Raw genomic sequence first — 17,525 nt, 5'->3', positions numbered from 1 at the left:
TTTTCATAAAGTTGGAAAAACTTTGAAAAGCCAGAAGCTTGAGCTAGTTCATACTGATGTTTGGGGGCCAGCTACTGTAGCCTCAATTGGTGGGAAGTCTTATTTCGTCACCTTTATCGATAAATGCACAAGGAAAGTCTAGGTCCATTTCTTTAGACAAAAGTCAAAGGTCTTCACCATGTTCAAAGACTAGAAAGCCATGGTGGAAAATCAAACAGGGCTTAAGCTAAAATGCTTGCGGTTTGATAATGGAGGAGAATATGGCGACAAAGATTTCAAAGCATTTTGTTCATCCAGTGGGATCAGGATGGAAAAGATTGTTCCAGGGACACCTTAGTAGAATGGTGTTGTAGAAAGAATGAACAGAACTTTGATAGAGTGTGCTAGGAGCATGCGTATTCACACTGGATTGCCAAAGCAATTTTGGGCGGAGGCAATCAATACAACATCTTACTTGGTGAATCATGGACCATCAGTTCCATTGGATTTTGGAATTCCAGAGGAAGCTTGGAGCGGAAATGAGGTAAAGCTTTCACACTTGAAAGTTTTTGGTTGTATTTCCTATGTACATATCAGTGACAATGCTAGGGGCAAGCTGGATCCCAAGTCCTTGAAATGCACATTTATTGGATATGGCATCGACGAGTTTGGTTATCGCGTTTTTGGGACTACCAAAACCGAAAAATCATAAGAAGCAAAGATGTGGTATTCAATGAGAAAATGATGTACAAAGACAGAAATGATACACAACTCAGTGATACTAAGTACGTTGGGTTAGAAGACCTCGAAGTTAGTAGTCGTATGGAACAACAAGAAGTTGTTGAGTTTCCTCGACTAGATGACACAAATGGTAATGTTAAGGATGCAACACCACAGAATCCAATTCATGCCCTTGAACCTAGGAAGTCATCTAGGCCACCTATGCCGAGCATGAGGTATCCATCATCTACTATGTCCACTTCTTGTTGCTTACTGATGGTAATAAACCCCAATGCTATGATGAAACATTAGAGGTAGAAAATGCAAGCAAGTGGGAGCTAGCTATACAGAATGAGATGGAATCTCTCATCTCGAACCAGACTTGGGAGTTAGCTGAACTACCCATGGGAAAATGGGCTCTACATAACAAGTGGGTTTACAGAGTTAAGGAAGAACATGATAGGAGTAAACGATACAAAGGCAGACTGGTAGTCAAAGGCTTTCAACAGAAGGAAGGTATCAACTACACGGAAATTTTCTCCCCAGTTGTGAAGCTAACCACTATCGGAGTGGTGTTGAGTATTATGGCTGCAGAAGACTTGTATCTTGAGAAGCTTGATGTGAAGACTGCATTTCTCCATGGCAATTTGGAGGAAGAGGTTTACATGTAGCAACCACAGGGTTACTCAGTTCATGGCAAGGAGAAAATGGTTTGCAAGCTCAGAAAGAGCTTGTACGGACTAAAGCAAGCCCCCAGGCAGTGGTACAAGAAGTTCGATATCTTTATGCACTGTAATGGCTACAACCGGTGCAATGCGGATCACTGCTACTACTTTAAGAAGTTTGACACCAACTATATCATCCTTTTGCTCTATGTGGATGACATGTTGGTGGCAGGGTCAACCATGGAAGAAATAATGAATTTGAAGAAACAACTAGCAAATGAGTTTGCTATGAAAGATTTGGGAGCCTGCCAAACAAATTCTTGGAATGAGAATCAATAGGGACAAAGCAAATGGGCGCGGGACACTAAAGCTGTCTTAAATAGAGTATGTTGAAAAGGCTCTAAAATGTTTCAACATAAGTGATGCTAAACCAGTTAGCACACCCTTGGCTAGTCATTTCAGGTTATCCAAGGAGCAGTCGCCAAAGACAAAACAGGAAAAATGTTTTATGGAAAAGGTGCAATACGCATCAGCTATCGGTAGTTTAATGTATGCTATGGCCTGTACCATACCAGACATTGCTAATGCAGTAGGAGCAGTAAGCCGATTTATGAGCAATCTGAGAAAACATCATTGGGATGCAGTGAAGTGGATTCTCAGGTACTTAAGAGGTACCAACAATATGTTTTATGCTTTGGTCAAGGTGACAGTTTACTACAGGGTTATGTAGAGGCCAACTTAGTTGGTGAAATTAATCATCATGGGAGCACTACTAGGTATGTAGATCCACAGTAGTAAGTTGGGTCGCTCAGCTACAGAAGATTGTAGCTCTATCGACTATAAAGGCTGAGTATGTCGTAGTCATAGAAGCTAGCAAGGAGATGATTTGGTTGCAAGCTACGTCTTTTGGAGGAACTGGGTAAGGAACAAGAGAATAGCGCATTATACAGTGATAGTCAAAGTGTGATTCATCTTGCAAAGAACTCGGCGTTTCACTCAAAGACGAAGCACATAGACTAGAGGTACCATTTCATTCGTACACTTCTAGAAGATTGTACTCTAAAACGTACTTGAGAAGATTCAGGGGAGTAAGAACCCAGCCGACATGTTGACCAAGACGATCACAATTGAGAAACTGAAGTTGTGTTCAACTTCAGTAGGTCTTCAAGCTTGAAAATCGTGGAATGGGTGCACCAGGTTTCACAGGATTAAAGATGATTTGGTTTCAGTCTCCAAGTGGGAGATTGATAGGTAAGTGTGGAGCTTGATTGATAAAGTCAATTAAAGCAGCAACTCAATTCAAAGTAAATAAGTGACCACCACCAAAGCTTGTCAACAAAGAAGGTTGTCTGTAACTGAAATCACAAAAAGAAGGGAGACAACAAGCCTTAAAATGTGGATTAAAATTCAACATTTTCGGTTGATGATATTTTTTTTTTTTGAAAAAGTTATGGGGTTAAGGCAGACCCCCACCGGTTTATATTGCAAAAGGGTAAACCTTACAAGCCTCCCTAAGAGTTAGATCATTAAAAGGAGGCACACAAAGATGCAAATCGACAAACTATAAGCCTAACATACCTAAGATCACTAGACATGCTACAATCGAACCCTAAGAAAGTAGATCTAGGAATCCTACTTCCTAGTCATGATTTCCTTTATAATCTTAGGATGATCTTTCCTAAGATGAGTCTGTGCTTTCTCATAGTTACAAAAGAAACCTTCGCAAGTACAACACACATAAGTGAGTCTCAAAGTGTCATCCCAAAACTCTTTTGTGTAGTCCTCAAGATGTCTCATCTTTTTGTTTTTGGTTAACGACTTAACCTTCTTCATCATTGCAAGTGTAGGCTCTATTTCTCCTGAAGAACTCTCTTGAATCCTTTTGCTTCTTTTTTGGTTCACAGTAGTCCATTGATTCTCAGAAGGCGCTGCATACTTTGATGTGCTCTTAGGCAATGCAAGCGTTGGAGCCCCTATATACGTATCCCCAAACAACTCAAATTCACTCTCTGAGAGATCATCATCTACATCCTCATTTCCAACAACTAACCCTTCATACATGTTTATTTCTCTACTATTTGGGAGTTGGTTAAGAGGAGTAACTCTTTGCTAGTGCCTTTGTATTGGTAGATCCAATACAGTAGGTATACTATGTTCTCTCGCTACCAAGTCTCCTACTCCAATAGTAGTTGTTGGACTTGTCCTCTGTTCCTTGCCTCTAACATTTGACTGATACCTAGTAGGCATAGTCATATCTCCAACACCACCACGGAACTGTTCTGTACCATGCTAACCCCCGCTTCCCCAGTAGCCACTGGATTATGCCTTACATTACTATCAATAACAAGCTCTCCAGCCTCAGGAATAACCACTATAGCATTGTTAACTACAGGAGGAGAAGTTGCCACAATACTATGATTAGTATTGAGTTGTTGAACCGTTACCTGGGCAGTAGATTGTTCAACTCCCCTCACATGATTCTGATTTTCAACTTGAATGTCCGGAGTAGTAACTCCTTGTGCAGCGCCACTAGTCTGACCAGTAGAAATGTTTACAATAGCACCACTAGTAGTAGTGTACCCTTCCATCCTTGTGTTTGCTCCTTGTGATGATGTATCAGCCCCATTTACATTGCCATTAGTAGTTCTGGGCACCCAAACTGATCGCGAAGGTGGGGAATCCAGGCATTTTGCCATTGAATGCCCAAAACAACAACATCTCGTGCATGAAGGAGGCTTCCATGGATATTCCACATCAACAAAAACATGTCTACCATGAAGCTTTAGCTTGACAAATTTTGGAAACTCAAAATCGAGGGGGATAGTAACACAAACCTTGGCAAAGTCGAGTCTTTTCTTTTGAGAAGTTGCACCGTCCATACAAAAAGGTTCACCAATTAGACTAGCGAGAAAAGAAAGTCCATTTTTGGTCCAAAGTTCTTTTGGGACTTTGGAAAGTTTTGCCCAAATAGGTACCGAGGTAACATTGTTGCGCTGATTCTCAACTTCCGGTAACCATGGCCAAACAACAAATATCTTACCAGCAATAAAGATGGGTCCACCTTCAAGAACCATTTGCTTATCCTCAATTGCAGAAAAACTTATGAAGAATAAGTCTCTGTCAGTTGTGATTTCCATGGATCCTTTTAGCTTCCATGTTCTTTCCAACACACCCATTCTTTTATCAAGAAAATAGCCTACCATCACATCTTTCCATTTGAAATACCTTCATCAATGAGGTCTTGAGGAACCACCGCAGCACCATCATCAATTTCTGGAGTGAAGCTATTAAGAGCAGTAGTCGTTGTAGTTGAACTTGTATTCTGAAAGAGAGAACTCCATAGAAAAAGTTGTGGCGAGGAGGACGACGAAGTCATATCCTAGAGCAGTTGAGAAAGTAGATCAGTCTCTTCTTTTCGAGATAACTAGCCTGATAAAGAAAGAAATGGAGGGAAAAGAAGATAAGATCTTCGATAGAAGGTTTAAAAATACTAAAAGAAGAAAGAATTAGGTGCACCAGATCAAGGAGTTAGTCAACTGTTATGATACATTATTTCTCCAACATAACGTCCCCATTAGAGAATGTCTCCAACATAACTAATTTCTGAAGTTGGTAAACATAGTTGATGACACTATTTGCAACTATTTACAACTATTGCATAAGGCAAATCATAGGCATATAAATGAGTGCTTTGTTCATTATTCAGATATACGATTTGGAGAGAAATAATTAGTAGTCTTGAGTGATTTTGTGTTTTGGTTTCATTAAGAAAACAAAAACTTAGAGAGTAAGAGACAGAGAGCTTTGTAAGGACTTATCATCTTTAATAAGAGAAACTAGTGTGCTCTTGAGGACGTAGGCAAATTGCCAACGTCGTAAATTTTTGTTGTTGTCATAATTTCGTCACATTCATTTAAATTCTCTTGTAACGTTCTTGTTACATTGCTTCTATGATCCTATTTATTTTCGGGGTTGTTTTGTTTACACCCTAACATTATCCGTAACAACTAATGCAAGATATAGAAGAGAAAAGTAATGAAAGAGATTTGGATTTTAAGAAGAGAAATACCAAAAGAGAGATGGTCTTGTAGTTTTGTAATTTAAATTCACTTTGAATTACAAAATAATAAAATAAGTAAGTAATACAAAAATCAAGTTCAGTAATCCACCATAAGCTTTTTAAAAGAAAGAATGTTAAGGCTATTGTAAATAGCGTAACATTCGTTCAACGCTCTGAAAGATGAAAGACATGGTGACAACTATAGGATCACGTGATTGATAGCCAATGGTCAGGGTTGCACAGGCATTAACTTTGGCATATGATAAGCACCCAAAACTGTAGTTTTAACCCCTTAATAGTATTACATTTAGGCCGATTATGTTTATAATAAATTAGAGTTAGTATTGTTTACGTGTTTTTGTATATTTCAGGTCTTGAAGCTATTTATGTGCTTAAAGATGCCATTTTGCATGGAAAATGAGTCAAGATGACTACTAGAAGAGTTCTATGTTTAAAGCCCAAGAATCAAGAAGAAAAAGCTTTTTCAAGCCCAGTCAAAGCTCAGAAGTCAAAGTCAATTCAGTTAGAAAAATGACCAAAAGCCATCAAAACTTCAAAAGAACGTATCTTTAGACTCGAACCTCAGAATTGGGCCTACTTTATGTCAAAAAGACCGGCTCAAAACAAGCTTTCCAATGGACCCAGCTTTGGCCCAATCAGAGCTGTAAAAGCAGACAAAAAGGGCACTGGAGTATTTTCCAGCAGCATTGGCTCTTTTATACTTAACCTAATGGACTTTGGGCTCACATTAGAGGCCCAAAGTCTAACCTCCAGGCCTATGCACGAAAATGTAAACCTAATCCTCTCTTATATAAAGGGGATTAAGGCAAAACTTAAGCTCTCTCTCTTAGCCCCCATTTTCTTTAGTTTAGTATAGTTTAGATTATTTTAGGGTTAAGTAATTAGAGTTTATTCTTGTAGCCTCTATTAAACCTTTCAATACAAGCTTTAGTTTCTTCAAATAAATAATTTCTTCTTTACATTATGTCTTTACTTTATTGTTTTAATATAGAAAATCTAATGACACAAGGCTAAACCTTCAAATAGAGGGGGTTTATGAAGCCACGTGAGGATGATTGCTAGTTAATTAGTTGTTGTTTAAATATGCGTTTCAAGTTCATTGTTGTGTGGTTTAGAGATAAACCTCATAATGATGAACTAGAGATTAGAAACCCCACCAAAGAGATTTGTGGGGGTGCTATCTCTATTGCTAGCAAAACTATGGTTAGAGATAATCATAGGTTTTGCTAGGAATCAAACAATTGATTCAATGACTAAGCTAATAGCCAATCGAATCGCGTGGTGGATTACCCCTCTCTATTATCTTTATAGCATCATTTAAATCACTATTTTAGCATAATAATTTACTGTTTTCATATTCTAAGATTACTCTCATTACTGAATAGTTTAGCTTAGTCTAGATTTACTATTAAGTATGTAAAGAACAAGAGTAGACCGAACACGATTACTCCCTTCTATCACATGATTTAGAGAGTTTAATATTTTGATAAACATGATATAAACACTATTTTTACATCTATTATTCTACTCTTATAAGCATACTTGCATAATCCTTTACCATAACAATAGACAGAAGCTTAAACAGACAACAAACTCCTAAATTAGCCATGAAATATTAGTGTTTCACAAGTAGAGGTGCAATCTGCAACTCCATAGATCACCAATCATTTTTCACCAATCCAATATTTCATGCTTTGGACTAGATCAATGCTTCAAGTTTTCACGAGAACAATCAAACCATTCAGGCAATAAATAGAATCAGCTCCTAACATGTTTTTTTTTTTTTTTTTTTTTTTTTTTTTTTTCTATTCTCTACTCTCATTATTTTGAGCTTACAGTTTTCATTGTAGTTATATTTAGTACTTATCCCTCCTTCCAACTGTAAATGTGTAAAACCTCAAACCTTATATATATATATATAGTAATAGGGGTTTTTGTGTTGGGCCCAATTGATAGAGATTTAACTAACCTAAATAAATAGGCTAATTAACTCCTATTATACTATTATTACTTATTACTTACAAGTGCACAAGGTCTATTGTAGTGGGTGTGCGAGAACAAGGTCGAACCCACAAGGATTACTATCTTGGAATAATTGAAATCTAAAATACTACTTAACCTAATCCAAATATGATGGTCGTTGATTTGAAAGATGTTTAACTACTAACTAATTTAATTATACTATGAAAACAATGAAACTTGAATTAACTATGAACGGTGGAAACACTAAGGCATTTAATTCCACCCTAGACCACTGTAGGTTCCCTTAATTAACTAATTTAAAGTTCTCTTTTATTGTACGAGTAGCATGAGGGAAAGGTAACCCTAACTTGCTTGAAGATATGATCATGTATCTCTTATATCAATCTATGCATTAGGTTGCTTGAATTTTCAGCACATATGTATAAACCCCTAGCAAGAACCGTCTTCTTGCAACACAACTCTTCACAGGTTTATATTAAAAGTAAAGGCAAGGCTTTGATTATAACAAACAATTAATCTAACTATGGACTAGTCAATACATGAAGGTTGTCATGAGAGATATAATCCATGAAAGTAGTGCTATTAAACCAGTGAAATTAATCAAGCTAATCATTAAAAATCAAGTCGAGAATAGTAAATAGTAAAAAAGAAAATCCTACGCAAGTCTAGGGCTTCCTCTAAGCCTTAGCTTATTATTTAACTACTCATAAACATGGTGATAGAAGTAAAACAGTTAAGAAGAGAAATCATTGACAAAACCGTCATCCTTTGTGGTGGCTTCTTCTCCAGAACTTCTTCTTCTTCTTCTCCAGTAGTTTTTTCTCTAGACCTTGTGATTTTGTGATGAAAAAAGAGAGCTCTACTTCCTTTGTTTATATAGGGATGGATTAGGGCGTACAAGTCTTGGAACTGCTTTAGAAAGCTTCCTTTCCGTGTTTTAATCCCTTTTGGAACTATCCAAATCGAGTTCAAGCGGTGGAAGGAAGCTGCGAAGTGTTTTGTAAAAACACAGTAATTCTGACAAATTCCGAAGAGGGCGCAGGTCGCGCTCACGAACATGCTTATTGGAGCGCAGGCGCGCTCTGACTTTGACTTCTGACCTTGAAACTTCTAGGGTCCTTTTAGGTCCTTAGCATATTATTTCTAGACTTGTATCGAGCATTTTTCCTGTGATAAACCCATGAGAATTTAATAATCCTTTTAAAACCTCAGGTCTCAGCCTTTTTCGTCGCATTCGCGTCGATTCCTATAAGACCAATGAAATAGGACTAATCAAATGAACTTGTACTAATTAACTAGACAATATAACATAAATATGGGCATAAATGTGTAGCATTTATGTGCTTATCAAATACCCATAAACTTACATTTTGCTAGTCCTCGACCAAACTAACTCTAAACTAATAACAAAAATAAAAATCCTAACTCACTTTCGTAGGAATCACGATTACACTTAGCATGTGTAACAAGACTTTTAAACCCCCTAGGTTTACCCTAGTGGATGAGTTTAGTCTCTTGAGAGTTTTCAAAGAAGATACTCACAAACTTCATCTGTACTACAACGACTAAGAAATAACAGCAATGTTTCCTTAAATTAATCTCAGGTGTTTATACATCTCACTAGCAAGGAATAAAGAATACTCATTTTAAAACCTAAATTAATACATGCATAATAATCAAATCATTTAAAAATAAACATACATGTAATGAACTATACTATGAAATGCAATGGCAGGTCCATTTATGAAACTTTTGGAATAGCGTCCCTAAATAGGTCCTCACAAATGTGTCAAGACAAAAATACTCTGATTTTCTCACTCAGGTTTCGCTCACTCCAGTGTACAGTGGGCACACTTTTCCTCTCAATCTCAATGACATCCAAAAGAGCCGAGGTCGATCAAACACATCTGCCACTTACTATCACACCAACCTATTCTTAATTGAGTTAAAGGTCTTTATTAGGTGTTATGTATGGCTTAGGTGATGGTTTAAGAATAAATAGAATGGATAAACAAAATAGAGAAGTCTGAGAAAATAAGGTCTTCAAAATATGTAACTAGAGAAAGCCTTGTTCTTACTTTATTTCTACACTTTGTTTCTATCTTTAGCCCTTTTGCTTTGGTTTTTAACTCCTTTGATTCTATTTTTTTTTTTAGTTCAAACTTTTTATTTTATTTCTATTTATTTTTCTTTTCTTTTGATGGAAACTTTCTTTTCTTTTTCTTATTATTCTTTTTGAAGCAACTAACGAATTCTTGGTGTTCCACAGGTCTTTCTCTTTTCTTTTCTTCATTTCATCATATTTCTCAGACTCATTCAAGATAGGTAGGCTGATTTTTTTTTCTTTTTTTTTTTTCTTTTATATAGGGTAAGGAATTTGCAATTTATGAAAAGGCTAATGAAAGGCTCAGTAAGGCGACTAGCGGAAAAAATAATTCTTTAGGTTGGAATTTCTTGCTATATCGGTCCAAAGAGGGCCTAAATTCTCACTTAGGATATGGTATGGTGATCAAGTAAGTGGACGTGTGATTTTTCTACTCGGAATTAACTTCTCCCTTGTGTCATCACTCAGATATTAACTCATATGAGGCTTTTAGGCTAGATTCTCACAGGATATGTAAAATTAAGCACTCTAACCTAGGTCTTAGAAAAATACTGCCAAGTACAATCATGAAGTTCATGCAAGATATTTATGAAAAGATGCAATGACTATTACCTATATATTAACCTAAGTTTCTAAAAACTACTCTTAATTCTAATGCTAAATGAGACTTCTAGACTATAACCATCATAGAAAAGGAAACAATACCACTATCACTAAGTGCATAGTATAAATAATTATTATTTTTCGCTAAAAAAAACATTTTGTTCCCACCCCCAAACTTATTTTAGACATTGATTGTCCTCAATGTTAACATATATGCTCAAAAGAAAAAGATAACAACATAGACAAATAAAGATAAAGGAAAGAGGTTACCAATAGCTCCATGAACGAAAAATAAAGCTCGAGTTACCTGTAGAAATTAATACCCTACCAAAGATATAACAGTGATAATATATATAAGGAATCAAATTACTACAACGACTAAATTGTGTCACGTATCTCATTCCATAGAGTTACACGCCTCCAAAAAGACGGAGAAAGGGTACTAAAGTGGAATGCATTAGATATGTGCACAATAGACTCAAATAAACAAAAAACATGGGTTGCCACCCATAAGCGCTACAGTTAACGTCTCTAGCGGACGTTTGCTTCACACACCCTTCGCACACCCCATTCTTAGATTAGCGCTATGTCTAGCTAAAGTAGACTAGGGGCTTAAAAGAAATACATGGAAACAATGCAAAGTGACTCTAACAAAAGGAATTGAAATAAACAAAACCTAAAAAGAGATGAAAAACAATAACACATAAATTACTAAAGTATAATAAGCATAATCAATCACTCATGATAAATAGGATCAATAAGATCCACTTTTTCCACATCCTGACCGGCCAAACCATCAAGGTATGGTTTCAAACGTTGACCATTTACCTTAAACAAACGACCATCCGTAGGATCCTCTATCTCAACAACACCATGAGGAAAAACTGTTTTAACAATGAAAGGACCAGTCCACCTAGAACGTAATTTACCAGGAAAAAGACGCAAACGAGAATTATGTAGCAAGACATTTTTATTAGGTTCAAAGGACTTGTGAAGAATAGATTTATCATGAAAAATCTTAGTTCGTTCTTTGTAAATCTTGGCATTCTCATATGCCTCATTCCTTAACTCAGCTAACTCATTCAACTGAAGTTTACATTTTGAACCTACCCTACGCATATCAAAGTTCAAAGTTTTAATTGCCAAAAAACCACGATGTTCCAATTCTACATGCAAATGACATGTCTTCCCAAACACAAGCCTATAAGGAGACATGCCAATAGGAGTCTTATAAGCAGTTCTATAAGCCCAAAGAGAATCATTAAGACGTTGAGACCAATCTTTACGGTCAGGTCGTATAGTCTTTTCTAAAATCCGCTTAATTTCCCTATTAGATACTTCAACTTGGCCTCTAATTTTGAGGATGGTATAGGGTAGCAAGCTTATGAGTAATAGAGTACTTTTTCATTAAATATTCAAATGCTCGGTGTGTAAAATGAGTACCATTATTGTAAAACCCCATATTGTTTTGGGTCTGGGCTTTGCCAACCCATTTTTTTAGATCCATAAAGAGAGCCCACTATACGGTTCGAGATAAAATCAGGGAAAAACAGCACCGACTGTCGAAATCTCTTCATCCTTATCTCCTTTTTGGCTGGAAATCACAACTCACACATGGAGAATATGATGGGAACCTCAAATACCCAAAATTCATTGTTGTTTGCTTATAATATCTATGGTATATCAACACCCAAGAAGAAGAAATGATTGAGAAATCGGTTTTGGAGCAACTGTGACACCTTTCACCAAAACAGGTGTATCTGTCTCTATAGAGATTGGGTTTAGATGTCGTTGGGACCGTTGGAAACTAGATTGAAAGAGCTTTCCAGTGATATATGGCATAAGAGGTGATTTGTAGGGAGATTTTACAGTTTTTCAATGGGCAGAAATTGATGACAAAGGGAAGTAGAAATGATAATTGGTGGAAGAGCAAGGTAAGCCAACCAAAGATTGGTATTCATATACTTGGAAAATCATTTTACTTGGATTCGTTTCCTTTTCGGCGAGAAGGCAAGTACATCTACATGCTTTTCTTTTTATTTCAAATAAATTGATAATAAGTATAAGTATGGTGGTTTTGAAATTACTCCTGAACATGGTGTTTGATTATTTTAGTATCTTGTTAGTGATTGTTGTTTTGAATTAGAAATTGATACTATTAATATTCAAATCATAATAGGTTGAACGCATGACTAAGTTAATTATTATGTGATGCTTGATTGTTGAGCTTGAGTTGTCAAGTGGTTATGTTGGATTCCAACTTTGATTAGTTTGTCGTGTTTGTGGTGTTATCTGTTGTTATTGATGGCTGGATTATTATGTTTGATGCGAATATATTTACATAGTAGTAATTACCCGCTAAATATTTGGTAATATATGTCATGTTTAAGAATATGGAATATGGTTGGCTTGCTGATTTGTTTTAACTAGATGTTAGGTTTGTCGGTTATGTGAAGTGCTATGAAATATAAAGGTTTCATTATACTATGTTGGGTAACTCTTTTTATTTGGAGGTAAAAGATTAGTTTGTAGGTGATACTTGTTGGGCGCGTGGTTTTTACGCCCTTACATATTTTTGCAAGTGTTTGATTCTTGATCACGTGGAGAGAGAAGTTGGGATATTATTCTGGTTAGAACTTGGACACTTTGTTTTTGTTTTATATTTGCTAGTTATCACCCGTATTTGACTTATTGTAATGGTTTCATTTTGTAAACCGGTTACTTGATTGCTCTAGCACTTGTCGAGACTGTTAAGTAGCTGGGTTCTCCGACTCATTATATCTTGGCCTAGTTAGCTAGGATCGATATAGTGGTTTTGGGGCATTACAATTATCACTTATAATCGCACGAGGAGTACCAAAACAAGAAAATATATTATATTTTAAAAAATTGACTACGACTTTATGATCATTCGTTTTACATGGCACCGCCTTAACCCACTTAGAAACATAGTCTATGGCGACAAGGATATAAAGATAACCAAAGGAAGGAGGAAAAGGATCCATGAAGTCTATACCCCACACATCAAAAAGCTCCACAACTAAAATAGGGGAGGCATCGTGTTCCTATGGAAAATATTACCTGTACACTGGCATCTAACACAACTCAAACAAAACTCATGTGCATCCCTAAAGAGAGTAGGCCAATAAAAACCACACTGCAAAACCTTCGGATTCGTCTTTTTAGAACCAAAGTGACCACCACATGCATTGTCATGGAAAAAAGAGAGAATACTATGAAACTCACTCTCAGGAACACATCTCCTAACAATCTGATCAGGGCATGACTTAAACAAGTATGGATCATCACAGAAAAAATTCCTAACCTCAGCAAGAAACTTAGATTTATCTTGTTGTCTCCAATGAGATGGAAACTATTTTGTTACAAGATATTTAACAATATCCACATACCAAGGCGACTGGGATATAGAAAAAAGTTGCTTATCAGGGAAAAACTCATTCATAGGCAAAATATCAGTAGAAGACTCTACTCTAAGTCTAGACAAGTGGTCAGCTACCACGTTCTCCATACCCTTCTTATCCCTAATCTCTATATCAAACTCTTGCAACAAGAGTACCCAACGAATCAGATGTGCTTTAGCATCCTTCTTAGTAATGAGATACTTCAAAGTCGAATGATCAGTAAACACGACAACCTTAGACCCTATGAGATAAGACCTAAATTTGTCTAAAGCAAACACAATAGCTAACAACTTTTTCTTAGTTGTAGTGTAATTCATATGTGCATCATTAAGAGTTTGACTAGCATAATAAATAACATGGGGCAACTTGTCAAACCGTTGACCTAAAACAGCCCCAACTGCATAGTCAAATGCGTCACATATTAACTCAAAAGGCACAATATAATCAGGTGGTTGTATGATAGGAGCGGTAGTCAATAAATGCTTAAGCTTCTCAAAAACTTTTAAACAATCATCATCAAAGACAAAAACAACGTCCTTACCAAATAAATTGCATAAGGGATGAGAAATCTTACTAAAGTCCTTAATGAAATGTCTATAAAATCTAGCATGACCTAAAATGACTAATATTTCTTCCCATGGGGAAGACTAGAAAGACATCAATTTTTCTTTTCCTTTAGAAACAATATGACCAAGAACAATACCTTGTTGTACCATAAAATGACATTTCTTCCCATTCAACACAAGATTCTTTTCCTTGCACCTAATTAACACTAATTCTAAATGGTGCAAACCCTCATCAAAAGAATCACCAAAAACGGAGAAGTCGTCCATAAATACTGTTTCGACCAAATATGATCAAAACACTAAGTAGTGATAAAATATATGAATAACGTAGAAAAGTAGTGATAAAAGTGATGGTGATTGAGTGAATGATGAGACTGTACCTTTTCGGTTTGCCCTCATTACCCAAATTATCGATGGGATCAAGTCTCAAGAACGTAGTTCTTTATAAAAAATAGTTTGATATTTATATATGTAGAGTAGAGATTTCTTGTAGCTTAAGTAATTGTAATTAAATTTGACTCTTAATTGATGATTATCTCTTTGATATGAAACGAATCTAGACATAAATTAATGTACGTAAGTGGCAAGTCATGTGGCTAGGGTTCAGCCCTATACACATGAGTTAATGGGCATGTACATTGATCTATGATATTGCAAATTAGGCCTTAGCCCTGTTGATTAAACGAATAAAGTGGAGACTCCTACTTTCGAATGTTTGCCACATAGGTGGGGATCGACAAACACCTTAAGAAACCTTTCTACCATATCAGGAAAAAAAAAGTGCTAAGCATACATCGCTGGAAGATACCAGGTCCATTAAATAACCCAAAAGGCATACGACGGTAAGCAAAAGTTCCAAAAGGACAAGTAAAGGTAGTTTTTCTTGATCCTCAAGTGTAATAAATATTTGGTAATAATTGGAATAACCATCAAGAAAACAATAATACTTATGACCGGCTTACCTCTCAAGCATCTAGTCAATAAACGGAAGAGGAAAATGATCTTTCCTAGTGGCTAAATTCAACTTACGATAGTCAACGCAAAAACGCCACCCAATAGTCATACGGGTGGGAACTAACTCGCCCTTTGCATTCTCAACTACTGTAAGCCCAGACTTTTTAGGGACAACCTGAACAGGACTCACCCATTTACTATCGGAGATGGGATAAATGATACCCGTATCTAACAACTTGAGAACCTTGGCTCTCACTACCTCTTTCATGTTAGGATTAAGCCGTCGTTGAAACTCACGAGATGGTTTAGCATCACTCTCAAGGTAAATATGATGCATACAATCAGTTGGGCTTATACCATTAATATCAGCAATAGTCCACCCTAAAGCTACTCTATGCTCTTTAAGAACTCTAATCAATTTACCCTCTTGTTCACTATCAAGATCGAAGCAATAATAACAGGTAAAGAATCATCAGGTCCCAGAAAGACATACTTAAGAGTATCAAGTAATGGTTTCAAGTCTAGCTTAGGAGGACTCTCTATGGAAATAGCTGGGGTAGACTCAGATAGAGTCAGAGGTTCTACTACGACTTTCCACGTATCAGTTTCTAAAATTGGGGTTGCATCAAGCAACGCATTAACTTCACAAATAAAACCATCCACATCACAACCACTACCAGAATTAGTTAAACAAGACTCAAGAGGATCATCAAAATAACTCTCCAAGAACATCTCGTGAACTATACTATCAATATGATTAACATCCCAAAAATCGTCGAGTTCAGGAGGTTCTTGACCCACATTAAGCACATTAAGTTCTGTAGTCATATTACCAAAAGAAAGCTTCAACACTCCATTATGACAATTAATGATAGCATTAGAGGTGGCTAAAAACGGATGACCTAAGATGACAGGACTATGGTGTTTAGGATCTTGAACAGGTTGTGTATCTAGAACAATAAAATCAACCGGGAAATAAAATTTATCAACCTGAATCAAAACATCCTCAACAACAACACATGGAATCTAAATAGACCAATCTGCCAATTGAAGAGTAATCGGTGTAGGTTTCAACTTACTAAGACCAAGCTGTAAATAAACTGAATAAGGCAACAAATTAATGCTAGCACCTAAATCAAGTAATGCCTTCTCAATCATTTGATCACCAATAACACAAGAAATAGTAGGGCATCCTGGATCTCTAAATTTAGGCGGTGTTCAGTTTTGGATAATATAACTCACTTGCTCAGTAAGGAAAGCTTTCTTGTGCACATTCAACTTACGTTTTTGTGTACACAAATCTTTAAGGAACTTGGCATAGGAAGGAACTTGTTTTATTGCATCAAGTAACGGAATATTAATTTGAACCTGTTTAAACATCTCCATTATCTCATTAAGATTAGAACCTTTCTTAGCCTGAATCAAACGTTGAGGAAAAGGAGCTTTAGGTATATAAGATGGCACATGGCTAGTCTCCATAGCAGTAGGAGGCTCTACGTACACCCTTCCTAGAAGTATCACTACTATTACAATTACTCACGTCACTCTCCTTTTGCTCACTCTTTAGGATTAGATTTGACCTCAACATCCCTAGGCATCTCAACCCTATTATCAATATGTTTACTACTCCTAAGAACAGTAATAGACTTAGCTAGCTCCTAATGGTCTTGGTTCAAGTTAGAACCTATTTCAAACTGACCTTTTGGGTTAGCCACTAGTTGACTAGGAAACCTACCCTTATCCCTCTCATTCAAATTACTAGCAATCTGACCCATTTGAACTTCCAACTTGGAAATTGATTGTGAGTTTGAAAGTAAATGTTATTTGATATCTTTTTGAAATTGAAAAGTGGTATGTGTTAACTAAGCAAGGGTTTCCTCTAAAGGTGAGGGTTTTAGTGGTTGGGATGCATACTGTTGCACTAGGTTTGAGTTACCCAGGACCTCCCTGATGTATACCCTTAGACTAAGACAAATTGGGGTGATTATGCCACCCTAGGTTATACGTGTTAGAAAAAGGATTATTGTTTGGCTTTTGGTATGAATTAAAAGCATTAACTTGTGCAGTTACGCCAAGGCAATTATATATAACGTGGTCAAGACTATCCCACAGAAGACAACTAGGGACCTCAACATTGTTAACTGGAGCTAGAAAGTTTGTCTCTTTTTCTATCTCGAGAGCTTTAACTCTTCTAATTAAAGCGGCCATCCTAGCGTTCATGTCGAATTCCTTGTCAATGCTGAACAAACCATTCTGTGTAGTACTACTAGCCACCTTCTTAGGCTCACGACTAGTTTCCCATTGTTGGACCTTTTTCAGAGACTTCTTCTAAAAAGGTTCACGCTTAAATCTGATCTTATCACATAAATCTCCATTACTCATGGTCTCAATCATAGCCTTAGAATTAAAATCAAGACCCTCATAGAGAATTTGTACTAGCCTACCCTT

At 36.5% G+C, this 17,525-nt stretch overlaps 1 pseudogene; it reads right to left on the bottom strand.

Moving 5' to 3' along the window:
- Positions 1-4,566: 4,566 nt before the first annotated feature.
- Positions 4,567-16,852, bottom strand: LOC147495007 (uncharacterized; annotated as a pseudogene).
- Between the last annotated feature and the right edge of the window lie 673 nt (positions 16,853-17,525).

Source organism: Coptis chinensis, chromosome 6, assembly GCF_015680905.1.
Source record: "Coptis chinensis isolate HL-2020 chromosome 6, ASM1568090v1, whole genome shotgun sequence".
In the NCBI taxonomy this organism is placed as follows: Eukaryota; Viridiplantae; Streptophyta; class Magnoliopsida; order Ranunculales; family Ranunculaceae; genus Coptis; species Coptis chinensis.
The sequence above is the reverse complement of the archived record's forward strand: the minus strand, read 5'-3'. Positions and strand labels throughout refer to the sequence as shown.